This window comes from Mytilus galloprovincialis, chromosome 4, assembly GCF_965363235.1.
Source record: "Mytilus galloprovincialis chromosome 4, xbMytGall1.hap1.1, whole genome shotgun sequence".
Taxonomy (NCBI): domain Eukaryota; kingdom Metazoa; phylum Mollusca; class Bivalvia; order Mytilida; family Mytilidae; genus Mytilus; species Mytilus galloprovincialis.
In genome coordinates this window covers 7352667-7366971 of record NC_134841.1, presented here as the reverse complement: position 1 = coordinate 7366971, position 14305 = coordinate 7352667, and the positions used below count along the sequence as shown (strand labels likewise).

At 34.9% G+C, this 14305-nt stretch overlaps 1 protein-coding gene and 2 long non-coding RNA genes across 6 annotated transcripts in view; all 3 read right to left on the bottom strand.

Moving 5' to 3' along the window:
• The window catches only part of LOC143071257 (uncharacterized), a 44308-nt gene that overhangs the window by 21375 nt on the left and 8628 nt on the right, over positions 1-14305 (bottom strand). Inside the window, exon 1 of one of the 4 annotated variants that reach the window (XM_076245453.1) lies at positions 1071-1158. The exons of the other annotated variants lie outside the window; for them this stretch is intronic. The gene's annotated coding sequence lies outside the window, so the exon portion shown is untranslated. Of the gene's footprint in view, positions 1-1070; positions 1159-14305 lie in introns of those variants that run through there. 4 annotated transcript variants of the gene reach the window in all.
• Positions 6933-10403, bottom strand: LOC143071256 (uncharacterized). Its single transcript, XR_012976837.1, has 2 exons — positions 7273-10403; positions 6933-6977 (listed from the first exon to the last, which is right to left on the bottom strand). It is a non-coding gene; the product is annotated as an uncharacterized LOC143071256 (long non-coding RNA).
• On the bottom strand, positions 11396-11979 carry LOC143071255 (uncharacterized). Its single transcript, XR_012976836.1, has 2 exons — positions 11736-11979; positions 11396-11440 (listed from the first exon to the last, which is right to left on the bottom strand). It is a non-coding gene; the product is annotated as an uncharacterized LOC143071255 (long non-coding RNA).

The window sequence follows — 14305 nt, the reverse complement described above, 5'->3', positions numbered from 1 at the left end:
GTGTTGATAATAATTTGTCTGCGCTTATTTCGTCTATTATTTTACCGAAAGCAATAGAACTCCCTGCACTAAAAAAACAATAAATAAAAAACTATCTTCCATTAAATATGTAATATACAGTACCGACCTACTTTTATTAATAGTATCAATTAATGAAGCGATGATAAAACAAATTTGATTTGTACATGCAATAAAAAGGTTTAGAAATTAATTGTATTATTCTAGAGAAACAGTAATGATCAGATTCAGTAAACATTTGACTTACATGTATGGTCCATATAGTCCTATTGCAAACCGTTAAATTATTGTGATACTAGAGCACTTTTATAATTCACAATATTTAAATGTATATCAAACAGTATAAGAGAGTGACATGCATCTTTTACATACGTAATGACATTTAAATCGAATGAATAGAGAGAGTTAAAATGTAAAGAATTAATTATTCTTAACAGTTTTGATTAAATACAAGAAATGTTCCATATCTAATACTTGAGATTTAATACAGTTGAGGATTCAACAATTTTGATTTTAAAGTATCTTAGCTATTACAGCTCTATTATATTTATTGGTTTTATAATTTTTGTACCGAGCGTCACTGACGAGTCTTCTGTAGACGAAGCATGCGTCTGACGTACACAATTTTAATCCTGGTATCTATGATGAGTTTATTCATAGTTGAAGAAGTTCAAGAGTGACTGGAATATATATTGATTGCTATCCGAATTCCTTACAGTAAGCAGTAACACTTTCGATCAGCGAAGTGTCCCTTTTCCCGGATGTATAAACACCGTACCACGTCCGAAAGTGTCTTCCAGATTAACAGTTTTAATATTAAGAGCAATCTGCAAATAACCTGATATAAAGATAAAATTCTGTCATACTTCCTGCGTCCTCAGTTAAAAGTTTCATTCTAAAGCATATGTCCACAAAATGCCAAAACATACCAATTAATATGATGTTGTTAATAATTTATAAAGATATTTTCAGCAAATTACAATCAATTAAGATAAGAAATATAATGTATAGATATATAATTCCTATATTTTTTTCTGAATTAATTTACTCACGATGTGTTTGCCACTGGGAAACATACAACTATTATGATGTGTTGCCCATATCATGTGTTTATATGAGAATCAGTAATCATATCTGTATCACTATTACATTTTGAACAACGTAAATACTGCGTAAGATATTAAATCGATGCATTTTAAATGGTTGCATGCATGACGTTCTTTATGTAGCAAAAATGATAAACAATTTTTTTTTATATAAATATCATAATAAAACACTTAGATATATCTATGCAACGATATTACAGCATCATTTCATAAATAAAGGCAGTACAATTTGGTGATATTTGAGTATAAGGGATAATCAATGGATAACATATGCTACATGTAGCTCACCCTTATTCAACCCAAATATTGATAGTGGTTACGGACGAGAATGTCATTCAGAACAGATCGTCAAGTTTTAACTAAATTAACTTCCGTATATATATGCTGTAAGCGCTCCTGAATGTCTAAACACATACATATATTATCTTCAGACTAAACAACTTGTAGCTTATTATGGCACAACTTTTTTCGAATTTTGGATCCTCAATGCTCTTGAACTTTGTATTTGTTTGGCTTTATAACTTTTTTTGATATGAGCGTCACTGATGAGTCTTATGTAGACGAAACGATCGTCTGGCGTACTAAATTATAATCCTGGTACCTTTGATAACTATTATTAGCTTTGTCCCGAGAATTTCATACATGGAATGACACTAACTCTCTTATATTGGGTGTGTTAGTGTCGGTATTGGCTATTGCAATGGTTTAATTTCTGTTTCAACAAATCTGTTATAAATATATATTAATGCTTTAAAAATTTTGATCAACGGTTCTCGCCCGGAGGTAAGTAACACGCTGCGGAGTCTTGGTTTTCGTTGAATCTTATGGCAATCTTGCCCCTCCCCCTCCAAAAAAAAAATCCAGCACAAAAAAAAAACACCTGAATTTTGGAAGGAAACATTATTTAAAAAAAAAAACATATTAATTCTAATGATATTTTCAAAATTCCAAGATATATCTGCCCAATATAAACTTGGATTTTTCGTATATCGTATCTTACATTTTACCAAACTATTTTCTGATGGCTAATGCTTCAATGGATGCAATATCGACGTTTCATTTACTAGTTCTGTTTTTGTTTGTTTGGTGATTCGAAAGTTATAGCGACCATAGCGATCTGTTTTTCATCTCAAATAGAAATGGCACGTTCTTTACAAAGGCTATTAATATTTGCATGTGTTGATAGAAGATCATTAGTTACTTATTTTCCCAATTATAATCTCTAACAATAAGGTCCGCTCACATTCTGTCACTTTAATTATTTTACATTTTACACTTTTATCATATATCAGCAATATACATGTACTGTAAACATGAATCGGGATATTTTACAGTCGTAATTAAGCCATTCCTTTCAAAAGAAGACCACCTAGTTCAGTTAATAATAACCATTAAACTACTATACCATATATATCAAAGAAGATTTTTTTTTTAAATCAAGACATAACTCATTAAAAGATAATCAACTTATATATGTATATGAAAACTTATATCTAATTATAATATACATTAATTTTGATATAATTTCAGATAACGCGGCTCTTTTTTTCAAGGCTCAAAAGGCACGTATATCTATATACATTTGAAATGATTGATGTGACGAGAAGATGAAATAAAAAGAGATTAATACATGGCCTTTTCCATATCAGCCTGGGTATCATCCCGAACCCCCATATCAGCCCGAGACGGAGTCGAGGTGCTGATATGGGTCGAGGGATGATACCCAGGCTGATATGGAAAAGGCCATGTATTAATCGCTTTATCATATACTTCCGACAATAGTTTTATGTAAGGCATATAAACAAATGCAATAACTAAAACAGTCAAAAACTTTATAAAGAAATTGAATTATGAATCAAATACATTGTATGTATAGATTATTACATGGCATTTTTCATATCAGACCCTTTATAGGCCCAAGGTTTTGATATCAGCCCAAGAGCCGAAGGCTCGAGGGTTAATATCACGAACGAGGGCCGATAAAGGGTCTGATATGAACAATGACATGTAATTATCTTTTTATCATATACTTCAGCAGAAGCAATACAGACAAGAACAACTAAAATTTAATTTTGTTTGTCTTTGCACTCTCAGATAATATTTACAGACAGCCAAAAAAAAATCTTAAATTTAATTGTTTTTATTGATATTACAAGCATTTTATTTATCTTGTCACAACAATTATCATATGTTCTTCAATTATATTGTTACCTCATTTATGTCTTTAAAACATTTTTGCTCCTCAACCATTTTGTGAAAAGTCGTATCACTTGTCGTTTTCCGCGTTTTGTTATCGTTTTTAATCAAATTTCCGGAAATGCACGAAGTTGCATGTGATAAACGTCACGGAAATTAACGGAAAGGCATGTGATAACATTCCGGAAGCAGTCAATAAAGGTACCTTTATCAGCCCGCTTTGGAAGTTCTTAGGAATCTGGTCAATATACTTAGTAATCCTTTCATAGCCTTTTAATAATTTCAAATGTTATTGAACTGTAAAATTTTAGTAATATTGTAACGGTTTATTTCTTCCTCCGTGATATTTTATCCTGAAGATAATTTATCACGGTAATTTTTTTCCAGGCATGGTATTTCACAGGTAGAAATTTTCCGGAGGAGTGAAAATCTATCTGTGTTATGCGGATAGTATGTACCGGTATATATTTGCCGTATCATATTTCACAGAACCTTGTGAAATATACTCCCAATAGCTAGTTTGTAATTTACTCGCAATCAATATATACCTGACTTTAATTATAAAATGTTTCACAAAGGTAGAACAAATTTGCATAATTTATCAAAGGGAGGTAAATATGAGCAATTTATATTTTTAATGATATTCAATATAATGTATTCCGGAATTTATTTCATCATGTTCATAGTGAATTTTTTCTTTGAATCTTATTTTCTATATATTCATTTATATAACAAGATGACTTACAACATAAGTTTTTAATAAGACAGATATTATTGCACAGGTAAATACTATCCAGCTGTTAAAATTGCTTTTGTGCCAATATATTGTTTATGCTATAATTTATCTGAATTCCATATGATCAACAACAACATCATTATCCCAGACTATTTATATAGTTAAAAATATTATCATAATCAAATTCTTCCATTACTGTTAACAGTAGTAATGCAACTATATTTCTACCTTTACGTTTTAATTTATATTTGTTACTGTACTGAGATCTGAAAACAACTCACTTTTACATGTATTTCACTTACCTTATTTAGTCATGATATTATTTCACAATTACGATCTTTGAAATAATTTCTGGTTTTCTTTCTTATGTTTAATGATAATTTTCTTTTTGAAAAGAATGATTTGTACTTGAATTTTTTTCAGGAAATGTTTTCAAAGATTATTTGTGAAATAATTCTCATTAAAATACATATTTTTTTTTACAAAATAGGTTTAATTCAAAAACACTTTTATTATTTCATAGTATTTGTAAAGGATAAGTTTGTTCTAATGACTATTCAATAAGTTAACCACCCAGATAGAATTTCACGGCAAAGGAAGAAATATCCCAGGGAAATATTTTCCTCCGGATAAAAAAATAACAACAATTACTGTGACATTTTTTCCTCCGGATCAAATTTCACCCGGATATAATTTTGCTTTACAATATTGTATACAAGTATATGATAAAAGTATATAATTGTCCAACAACAGCAATATACTACCTCCATATATATTTATGGTAGCATGTTCTAAAGAAGCATTTTGAAACATTGACAATTCGGAAGAGTTTTATGATCATTATTACTCCATGTTTGTTGTACTATGAAATGATTCATAATTGTCAATGGCATTTGTTAGCAGCCAAGTACTTTTAACTATCCCCACAAAAATTCCCGTAAATTTTGACATCGTCATAAAAAAATATCTGACGTCACAATGGAAAAGTAAACAACCGATACCGGAAACACCGGAAGTAACTTGCACGAGAGGCACTATTATGGGTTTTGTGCACGAGATGCACCTGATATGGGTTATCAGCCCGGGTGGGAAATTATGACTTGTGTACTTCCGCTCATTACACATATGCAAAAACTATCATATCAATGCTAAGTATATGATAATAGATTATATAGACCAACATTTCCGAGTATAGTAACTGGTCAGTTGTTTATGTTGAGGGTGCTGGTCACTATGAAGAGGTCACTGATATTTTAGTTAACTAAAAAAGGTGTCAACAAGTGACTGAGTCAACTGACATAATTGCGAGAGCATGATCTTGTTTAAATCACCGTATTTTAATTTCTGTGCATAGATTATTATAATATTTTTTTATCTGTTTTCTTTTTTCATAAAAAGACTTTCCGCTTTTTTGTCTGTTAGGGACACTCTTTTAGGGTTGAAACATTGTTTGCTCAGAAAAAGGCAACGTTCAGACTTATAATGTACCGTCATATTAGATAGCACATGACTGATAGCCAAAATGAAAACAAAAATTCACAGATACTACGAAAACTGTTAGTTAGTGAATTATTATGATAAAAATAAGTCGTATTGGTCATCTTTTCGGTACATAAAGGAGCACTTGAAACATTTTATCGACGGTTCCCATGTTGTGTTTTGCATGACTTAAATTTTCCCCCATTTTTTGCAGTGACAGTCCGCCCATCATCCCAGCCACCCCACATCACAGAGCTTACTGTTAGATTCATTTCTAATTTGCCCTTGCCTTTAAATACATGGAATATTCTTTAACCTTACTGCTCCAGCTCATACATACAACACATGTTTGCGTCTTTTCCCATGGTTAAATTATATTTTGATCAGTAAACAATTTTTTTTTTAAATTGATTGAAAAATATTTGCTCTTTATAAATGTCAAATATTAAAAAAGAAATGATGTTTTAACTAGTTAATGTTATCAGTATCATCAATATATATTCTACTCAATCTAGCAAACAAAATTTCCGCTAATAAAGCCTTAACGATGATATCTTTGAAACATATTAAAAGCTTAAATTAAAATTATACCGAGTAATATTAAAATAACGCTTTTCAAACTATCACATATTTCCAATAAAAAGATCACACAAATAAATCATAATGGAAAGGACACCGAACTATGGATAATAGCTAATGGGTATTTTCATTTTTTGTTTGTTATATTCTCACATGATGAAAAAGTTGAAGAAACCTAGGAACATGGAGAAAAAGTATATACACCATATACAATACACAATGAAGGAATTAAGCAAGCAATAGTCGAGTACACATAAATACAGAAAAAAAGAAACTTAAAACAACAACAACAATAAACAACAACAACAATAAAACATCCCCACCTCACACACTCAAAATAAAGAAAAGAAAATGCAAACAAAGGAATAAATGACGTCGTGCTAGTCTCATTCGTTGAAACAACAAAACTTTATAATCTATATCAGATGAACAGTGCAAAAGCCGGAGTCCCCGGAGAAAACCATCGGCTTCGGGAGGAATACTTACAGATATAAATAAAAAATTGTAATACGAGTGTAAATGAAACAACTCTCCATCCAAGTCACAATGTGTAAAACGTAAACTGTTACAATATGGCATAACACAGAGCCCTGGCTCACACCGTACAGCATGCTATAATATGCTCCGACATGACAGAATGCAATACAATTCATATATATAACCGGAAGAAAAGTGACATTAGGAACTTTTACAATAATTCACAAAGTGCTTTATTTGAACTCTCGTTTTGAATTGAATACTTATATGAACTCTCGTTTTGTACTGGCCTGACCAGTGAGTGTAACCAAGACGACTGGGTTTAAGTAAAGATAAAACAATCAGGAGCTGACTTTTATTTCACTACCAATCCAAATGGTGAAAAACTGAAAATACAAATATAAATACAATTTTACAATGTGTTCAATGATAATTAAAGTCCATTAAAAATACGGATAAAAGGTTCGTAGAAATATAAAGCTGTTAAGGTTCTTTGTAATTATAAACGGATGAATATTCCTGAACACGTCGGGTTCTGTCTTGGATTAAATTGTGTTATTGCAGATACGTACAGTTTGAACGGTTAAATGTTCATAGTTTCTTTATAACATATGAAAATATATTAAAACAGTTTGTCGCTGATGTGAATACATAATTTGTAATGTTTTGAAAGTAACTCACGCTGTGGTTAGCCACGAATTGTTCTTTTGGACAACGTGTCCGCTGAATGTTCTTTGCAGTTGTGCACACGACTCGCTGAGCAGTTTTCTCATTACAAGAAAGGGGAAAGTAACGCGGATTCCTACACTGTCCTTTATAAAACTCCTAAAACTGGCGCACATAAAGAGATGTACGGAATGAAACGTTAACAATATAAAATGATGATCACATGAAGAATAAATGATGAATGAGTTCCAGAATACTCCCCGTCTGAGGTCTATTTGACATCACTATTCCATTATCGAAAACAAATAAAATGTTAAATATATAACAACGGTACAAATATTCACTAAGAAGTAGTCCAACGGGAGGCTGGGTATTTCACAGCTTCTATCCTAGATATGGCGGTGTTTCCGACGAGATCGCGGCGATCTAAGATCCAACTCCATGGCTGTAGTTCTGATGGAAGAATCTCCTTTCGACACGGATATGCGATCTAACGAGGACGTCTTGCGAGACGGATGCTTTCCTTGACGTTTACGGCGTACAGTAGACCATCCGGTACCATGTTCCTTTTCTCTGTGACTTAAGTTGGAATTGGTTATTCTGCTTTCCTCTTGTCCTTGAGTATTCAAAGGCGAATTGAAGCTTTCCATGGAAATTGAATGTTTACGGATGTACTTTTCTTTGTCGGCATTCACTTTTGGTGGCGTTGCTTCCGAAGTGAACTTTTCGGCTTCTGCAAATCTGACGATTGAAGTCGCTGATTTCATTTTCGGTTGCCCATGTAAACGGGGATAAAGTTTAGACGAATCAGTTTGAATTTCATTTGACTGGGTGTTGGTTTTATTACACTCAGGTAATTTTTTTGTATGTGGTTTCACAACACTGCAAGTTGGATTTGTTTCCTTTTTAGTGAGTTCAAGGTGAACATGTTGCTTATCGGAGCGTATTTCTCCAACGATAATCCAACCCAGGTTTAACTTTTGCGCAAATGGAGCCTTTGGTGGTCCTAGACGTTGATCAAGGACATGATGTGCCTCTATAAGGTCTCTTCCAATGAGCAATAGGATTTTGCATTTTCCATCAATCGGGAGGATATGATTTTGTAGTTCTTGCAAGTGTTGATATTGCAATATATCCTCAGGTGTAGCAATTTCGTTCCGATTATTGGGAATGTTATCGCATTCAATCAGTTCAGGCAGATTGAATCTAGTATTGTCTTGTACAGACTTCACGACAAAGCCGTTTCCTCGTCTACCGGAAGTAACCTTGCTGCCGGAGCATGTGGATAACAAATAATCTTTTGTTTCTGCTTGTACGTTGAATAGGCTGAAGAATTTAGGAGCCACGAGAGACCGGTTGCTTTGGTCGTCAATAATTGCATACATGCGAATTACTTTGTCCTGATTATCTTTGTGAAAGACATTCACAGGAAGTATCTTGGCACAAGATTTAATGCTGTTGCCGTCTTTGGAGATATCTGTGCAAGTTGAACTAACAGAGGTTAGCTTGGTTTCAGCTAACTCAAGTTGCTCCCCGCCGTCGACTGATCTAGGCGGTGAAGGCGGTGCAACTTTGTTTTGGTACACTCGATTAGTGTGTAATGCGGTGGTGTGTTGTTTACTTCCGCATTCATTGCAACTGATACTCGCGTTGCAATCACGACTTCTGTGCATAGTCGAATCACAGCATTTGTAGCAAAGATTGTTTTGCCTCAACAGTTCCTTGCGTTCCTCTATAGTTTTGGCTCGGAATGCTCGGCATTCATTCAAGGTATGCTTTGTATTGTGTATGATACACAGACCTTGTTGTTGACTGCTGTCTTCAGTTTGCTGTTCAACAGCCGTCTTATGGACGTTGACTTTAGAGTACGTCTGAGGTGTGAACCTTGGCGTAGCGTCTTTTGTATTTGGTGTTACCTTTGAACCAAATATGAACCCAGGATCGTTCTTAATTTTGCTCATTTCCCTGATGAAGGCAGAGAATTCTGTAAAAGGTGGAAAGGCAACTTCATATTTAGACTTGTATCTTGAAGCCCTTGTTATCCACTTTTCTTGGAGTCCGTATGGTAGTTTTTCCACAATAGGATTTACCCCCTTTGACGAGTCGAAGTAAGCTAGCAAACATCCCAGCTTGGGATTTTCTTTGTGATACTCTATTTCTGAGATAATGTCTGACAAATCGTAAAGGAGTGAGTTGTCTTTATTTGTCAGTGTTGGAAAGTTGTCAAGTTTGTTGACGAGAGACGTCTGCAACATTATTGGAGCACCATATCGATCGTCCAGTCTTTCCCATAATCTGTGTAGGCCTCTTGTTGGGTTGTTGGCATTTGATGCCCTTATACTCATGGCATGTTTACCTGACTCTGGTCCAAGCCATTTAATAAGTAGGTCTATCTGTTCTGAGTCTGAAACTTGTAGTTCGTCTATGACATTTTTAAAACTGGCTTTCCATGTATGAAATGATTCTGCCTGGTCGTTAAAGCTTGTTAGCCGGGAGAACAGCAAGTCCTTGCGAAGGAGAAATCTGGTTATCTCTAACGTAGGATTGTTTTGCTGCAGGTGTGCAGAAGGGGTCTCTTCTATTATAACTCCTTGTCTTAGGTGTGAGACAGGGATCTCTTCTATAATGCCTTGATTTTGCTGTAAGACAGGGATCTTTGCTGAAACGCCCTGTTTTCCTATTCCAGTTACTGTTCCCAGATCTGGGAATACATTAACATCTGGTGACTTAGCACGTGTAGGCAAGACCTCAGGTGTTTGTGGTGGCAAGTTCAGTGCCACAGATGGCACGAACGCTGGTGCTTCATGTCTCAGCTCAATTTTAACAGGAATTTGTTCTTTCTTTTGAGGTCCTGTTACTTCCTTTACAACAGTTGATACAGGAAGTTTATTGACGAAATCTTGCACACGCTGGAGCGGGTCTTCCTTTTCGGCAGGGAGATCGCTAACCGCTTGGCTGTCATCGTATTCCAGGATACGAGCCTCGGCTTCAGCGGCTGCAGCTTCTCTCTGTGCTTCAAGAAGGTTAAATTTGGCTTTCAGCTCGGCTTTTCCCCGGTTTACTCGTGCAACTTCTTGTTGCATTTGAGCCTTTCTGCGCATAGCCTCTTGTTCTAATTGCGCTTTTCTGTGAGCAGCCTCCTGTTTACGTTGAACGACTTCTTGCTCCATTTCTGCCTGTTTACGACTGGCTTCCTGTTCCATTTCATTTTGTCTGAACAGGGCTTGTTCTTCTAACATTGCTTCCTGTTGTAGGATAAGGGCATGTTTTTCGACAAATGCTATCTTAGACTTTGCAGCCTCTGCCTTGGCTCGCTTTCTCCGTGCCAGGCTTGACATGTCTGACACGTTAGAGCTACCGCTGTGCGAGCTTTTCTTACCCTTTGAGGTCTTTGTTCTAGTGGATTTAGCCTGTGTTAGGGCGAGGCGATGCTCGTGTAAAGTCTCAATTGCCAGTTCGACTTTAGACAATCGGATATCCGTTGAGAATTTGCACATATCAATGTCTTGAAGGCTGTCTAATGTTTTTGTATTTTTCAGAAATGTCAAGTACTCGTCTGTGAGCCTGCGATACTTAGTACAGGCTTGTACAATTTTATCTTGTGCTGTTAACAATTGCTGGAGGTCGTTGGGAGGCTTGGTCGTTTCTAATAACTGAGAGTCTAGGTTTGACCAAAGGGCCTCTAAGTCGTGATAGAACTTGTCACGTTTTTCTATAAAGGCTCCCTGTCCCTTTTCGGTAAGTTCACGCACTCGCCTAGTCTCGGCATTTTCATCTACATTTGTTGTTTTAGACGGATTTTGTAATAATTCTAGATCTGGGACATTTCCCTCTGGGGGCTGAACCTCTTCTTGCTGTTCCGCGTGACTGGGATCCATGATGTAAGTTGGCAATGTTTGTTCAACGTTGTTGGTTTGCTGCCGAGTACACACAAGATATGTAGTCCACTGTCAGTGTAAAGGTATGTACGTATGTACGTTGCTACGTTGTCGTTGAAACTACGTTGTTGGTCTGTTGACTGTCGTGGAGTGGCGTACGTTATCCAAGAAAAACAACAGGCAAGTTGTAGCTTTTTCACTGTACTGGCCTGACCAGTGAGTGTAACCAAGACGACTGGGTTTAAGTAAAGATAAAACAATCAGGAGCTGACTTTTATTTCACTACCAATCCAAATGGTGAAAAACTGAAAATACAAATATAAATACAATTTTACAATGTGTTCAATGATAATTAAAGTCCATTAAAAATACGGATAAAAGGTTCGTAGAAATATAAAGCTGTTAAGGTTCTTTGTAATTATAAACGGATGAATATTCCTGAACACGTCGGGTTCTGTCTTGGATTAAATTGTGTTATTGCAGATACGTACAGTTTGAACGGTTAAATGTTCATAGTTTCTTTATAACATATGAAAATATATTAAAACAGTTTGTCGCTGATGTGAATACATAATTTGTAATGTTTTGAAAGTAACTCACGCTGTGGTTAGCCACGAATTGTTCTTTTGGACAACGTGTCCGCTGAATGTTCTTTGCAGTTGTGCACACGACTCGCTGAGCAGTTTTCTCATTACAAGAAAGGGGAAAGTAACGCGGATTCCTACACTGTCCTTTATAAAACTCCTAAAACTGGCGCACATAAAGAGATGTACGGAATGAAACGTTAACAATATAAAATGATGATCACATGAAGAATAAATGATGAATGAGTTCCAGAATACGTTTTAAATTGAATATTTCTTGTTTTCGGTGTTCCCTTTTCTTAAATATAATGTTTCTTATTTCAAATATCCAAAGAGATTTTACATGTGAATTAACTATTTTACAACTTAATCCGATGGCTGTCAAAAGTGCGAGATAATACATGTATCTAAGGACGTATGACATTTGCGCCGATTTTGAAAATTTTCATTCTTTCATTTGCGCCGATTTCATTTTTTCATTTGCTCCGATTTTATAATTTCTCCTAATTGGATTTACAGGTGAAAATAAGTTAATACTTTAACATGTACCCCTTGAAGGAATATTAGTAAATCTGGTTATAAATGTTGTTCACTTATGTTTAATAGATATAGGAAGATGTGGTGAGTGCCAATGAGACAATTCTACATCCAAGTAACTATTTATAACAGTTAACTATTTTTAAGTGTTTTTTTTTTTATTCATATTGTTCTAAAACACCATTGTAACACATGGACATATTGTACACTTAAACGATCCAAGGAGTCAATTCTTTAATCATTGACAGCCATACATATCGGAAGGTTAACTTAGTGTCCTGAAAAATAACATATCTTAACGATGTACCATTTAATCGTGTAAAGCCAGAATCACAACGGATTCTAATGGGAAGACTATTGTCAAAACACAGAAAGAACATAACCATTGTGCAGTTGATCGAAAGACCGAAGCCGAAGAACTACTGGGACGGTCAAGGAAAAAGTCTGGAGATGTATCGAGTAGGCCTTCAAAGACTGGGATGAAGAGTTATCTCATTGACACTCATACCACACCCTCTAATATCTATTCACCTGTATTTACCTGTAATTTACCTGGAAAAAATATCGGCGCAAATGAGAAAAAAAAATCAGCGCATATGAAAGAAAAAATTGGCGCAAATGAAATGCAGATCGGCGCAAATGCAAAACGCCGGTATCTAACACTTGAACTACAAAAGCAATTATCGCTATTTTATAAAGTTAACCGGAGGACAATAATCCTATTATTATTACAAAACAGTGGACAATTATATTTATATTTTATAAGAACCTTTTATAATGTTTTAATACCCTTATCTTTGAATTAATTTATGTTTTGTAAACTGCTACTTGGGCAGTCTTCCCCTAGCTTTCAAGCTGTAAACTTGTGTTAATAAATTTGTATATATTTTATACGGTCTTGCGTTTAAAGCAGCCAAAGTGTCAATTATAGACCTACAGACTTTAATGTAACCAGTGCCGGAAGTCACGGGGTTATATATATGCTATTGGCTATAAGTTGCAGCTAAGAGAAACAAAATTTCAAGTCTTTTTTTTAAATGAAATAGACAAACATAAAGCAAATAATGCGCAGTGGTTTGTTTTTAAAGTTGAACGAGAAAATCTCATTTTCTTTGAAATATATACTCTTAAGAAGATTTATACGTGATGCAGCTGGTATCGTTATATTCCCTTTCCTGAAATCGTGCAGACTTTTTTCTTGAAAACTAAGTGCCAGATTCTTCTTCAAAGGATTAAAGATATCTTTACAGCACATATCAGTCATGAAATGGTTGTTTTTAATGGAAGAAAAGTCAAAGAGGAAGAAGACATGATCTTACCCTGAAGGAGGATTGATGTAGTGTAGTGAGTGTAGATATCAAAACTTTGGTTAATGCCCGCGTCACACTGTCCCGATTTTTATATACGATGGACACCCGAATGCGAAAATTGTAAGTTCGTACGAAGTTGGTCCCGATCTCGTTAAAATACCCAAAAGTGACCGAAGCAAGTACGATGAATAACGAAGTCTATACGAGGGTGCCGAAAGTATATACGATAGCAAAAGATGGACATACGAAGGTTAACCGAAGACGATATTTAAGCTTCATATCTCAGCCGAAGCCTACAAGATGGATCACGAAGGCTACACGATGGATTACGATGATGGCGCGATGGCCATACGATGTCTAAAAGACGTCGTGTACAGCTTACGATGCATTTAAATTATATGCCGAAGGAATCACGCGTTTTAAATTGTTTGATCAATATTGAATATACATTATATTGTACATTTAATTTTTGATTTAATCATAAGACGGAAGACCGTGGGTATTTCCAGTTACTGAATAATTTGGTTGATTTCTAAAAAAAATAGTTTATGTATCATGTATCATTATGTAGTGTCCATATTTGTCCCCAATATGTTACATACGAGGGGATGCCACGCTCGGCATTGCCTTGTTTGAACTGTAAAATGTGTGCATAAGTCTGAATAATTACTCATAATTATGCCAATGTTTACTGATCTATCTTAAACGTAAGGTAATTAGTTCGTTGATCCCTTTTATC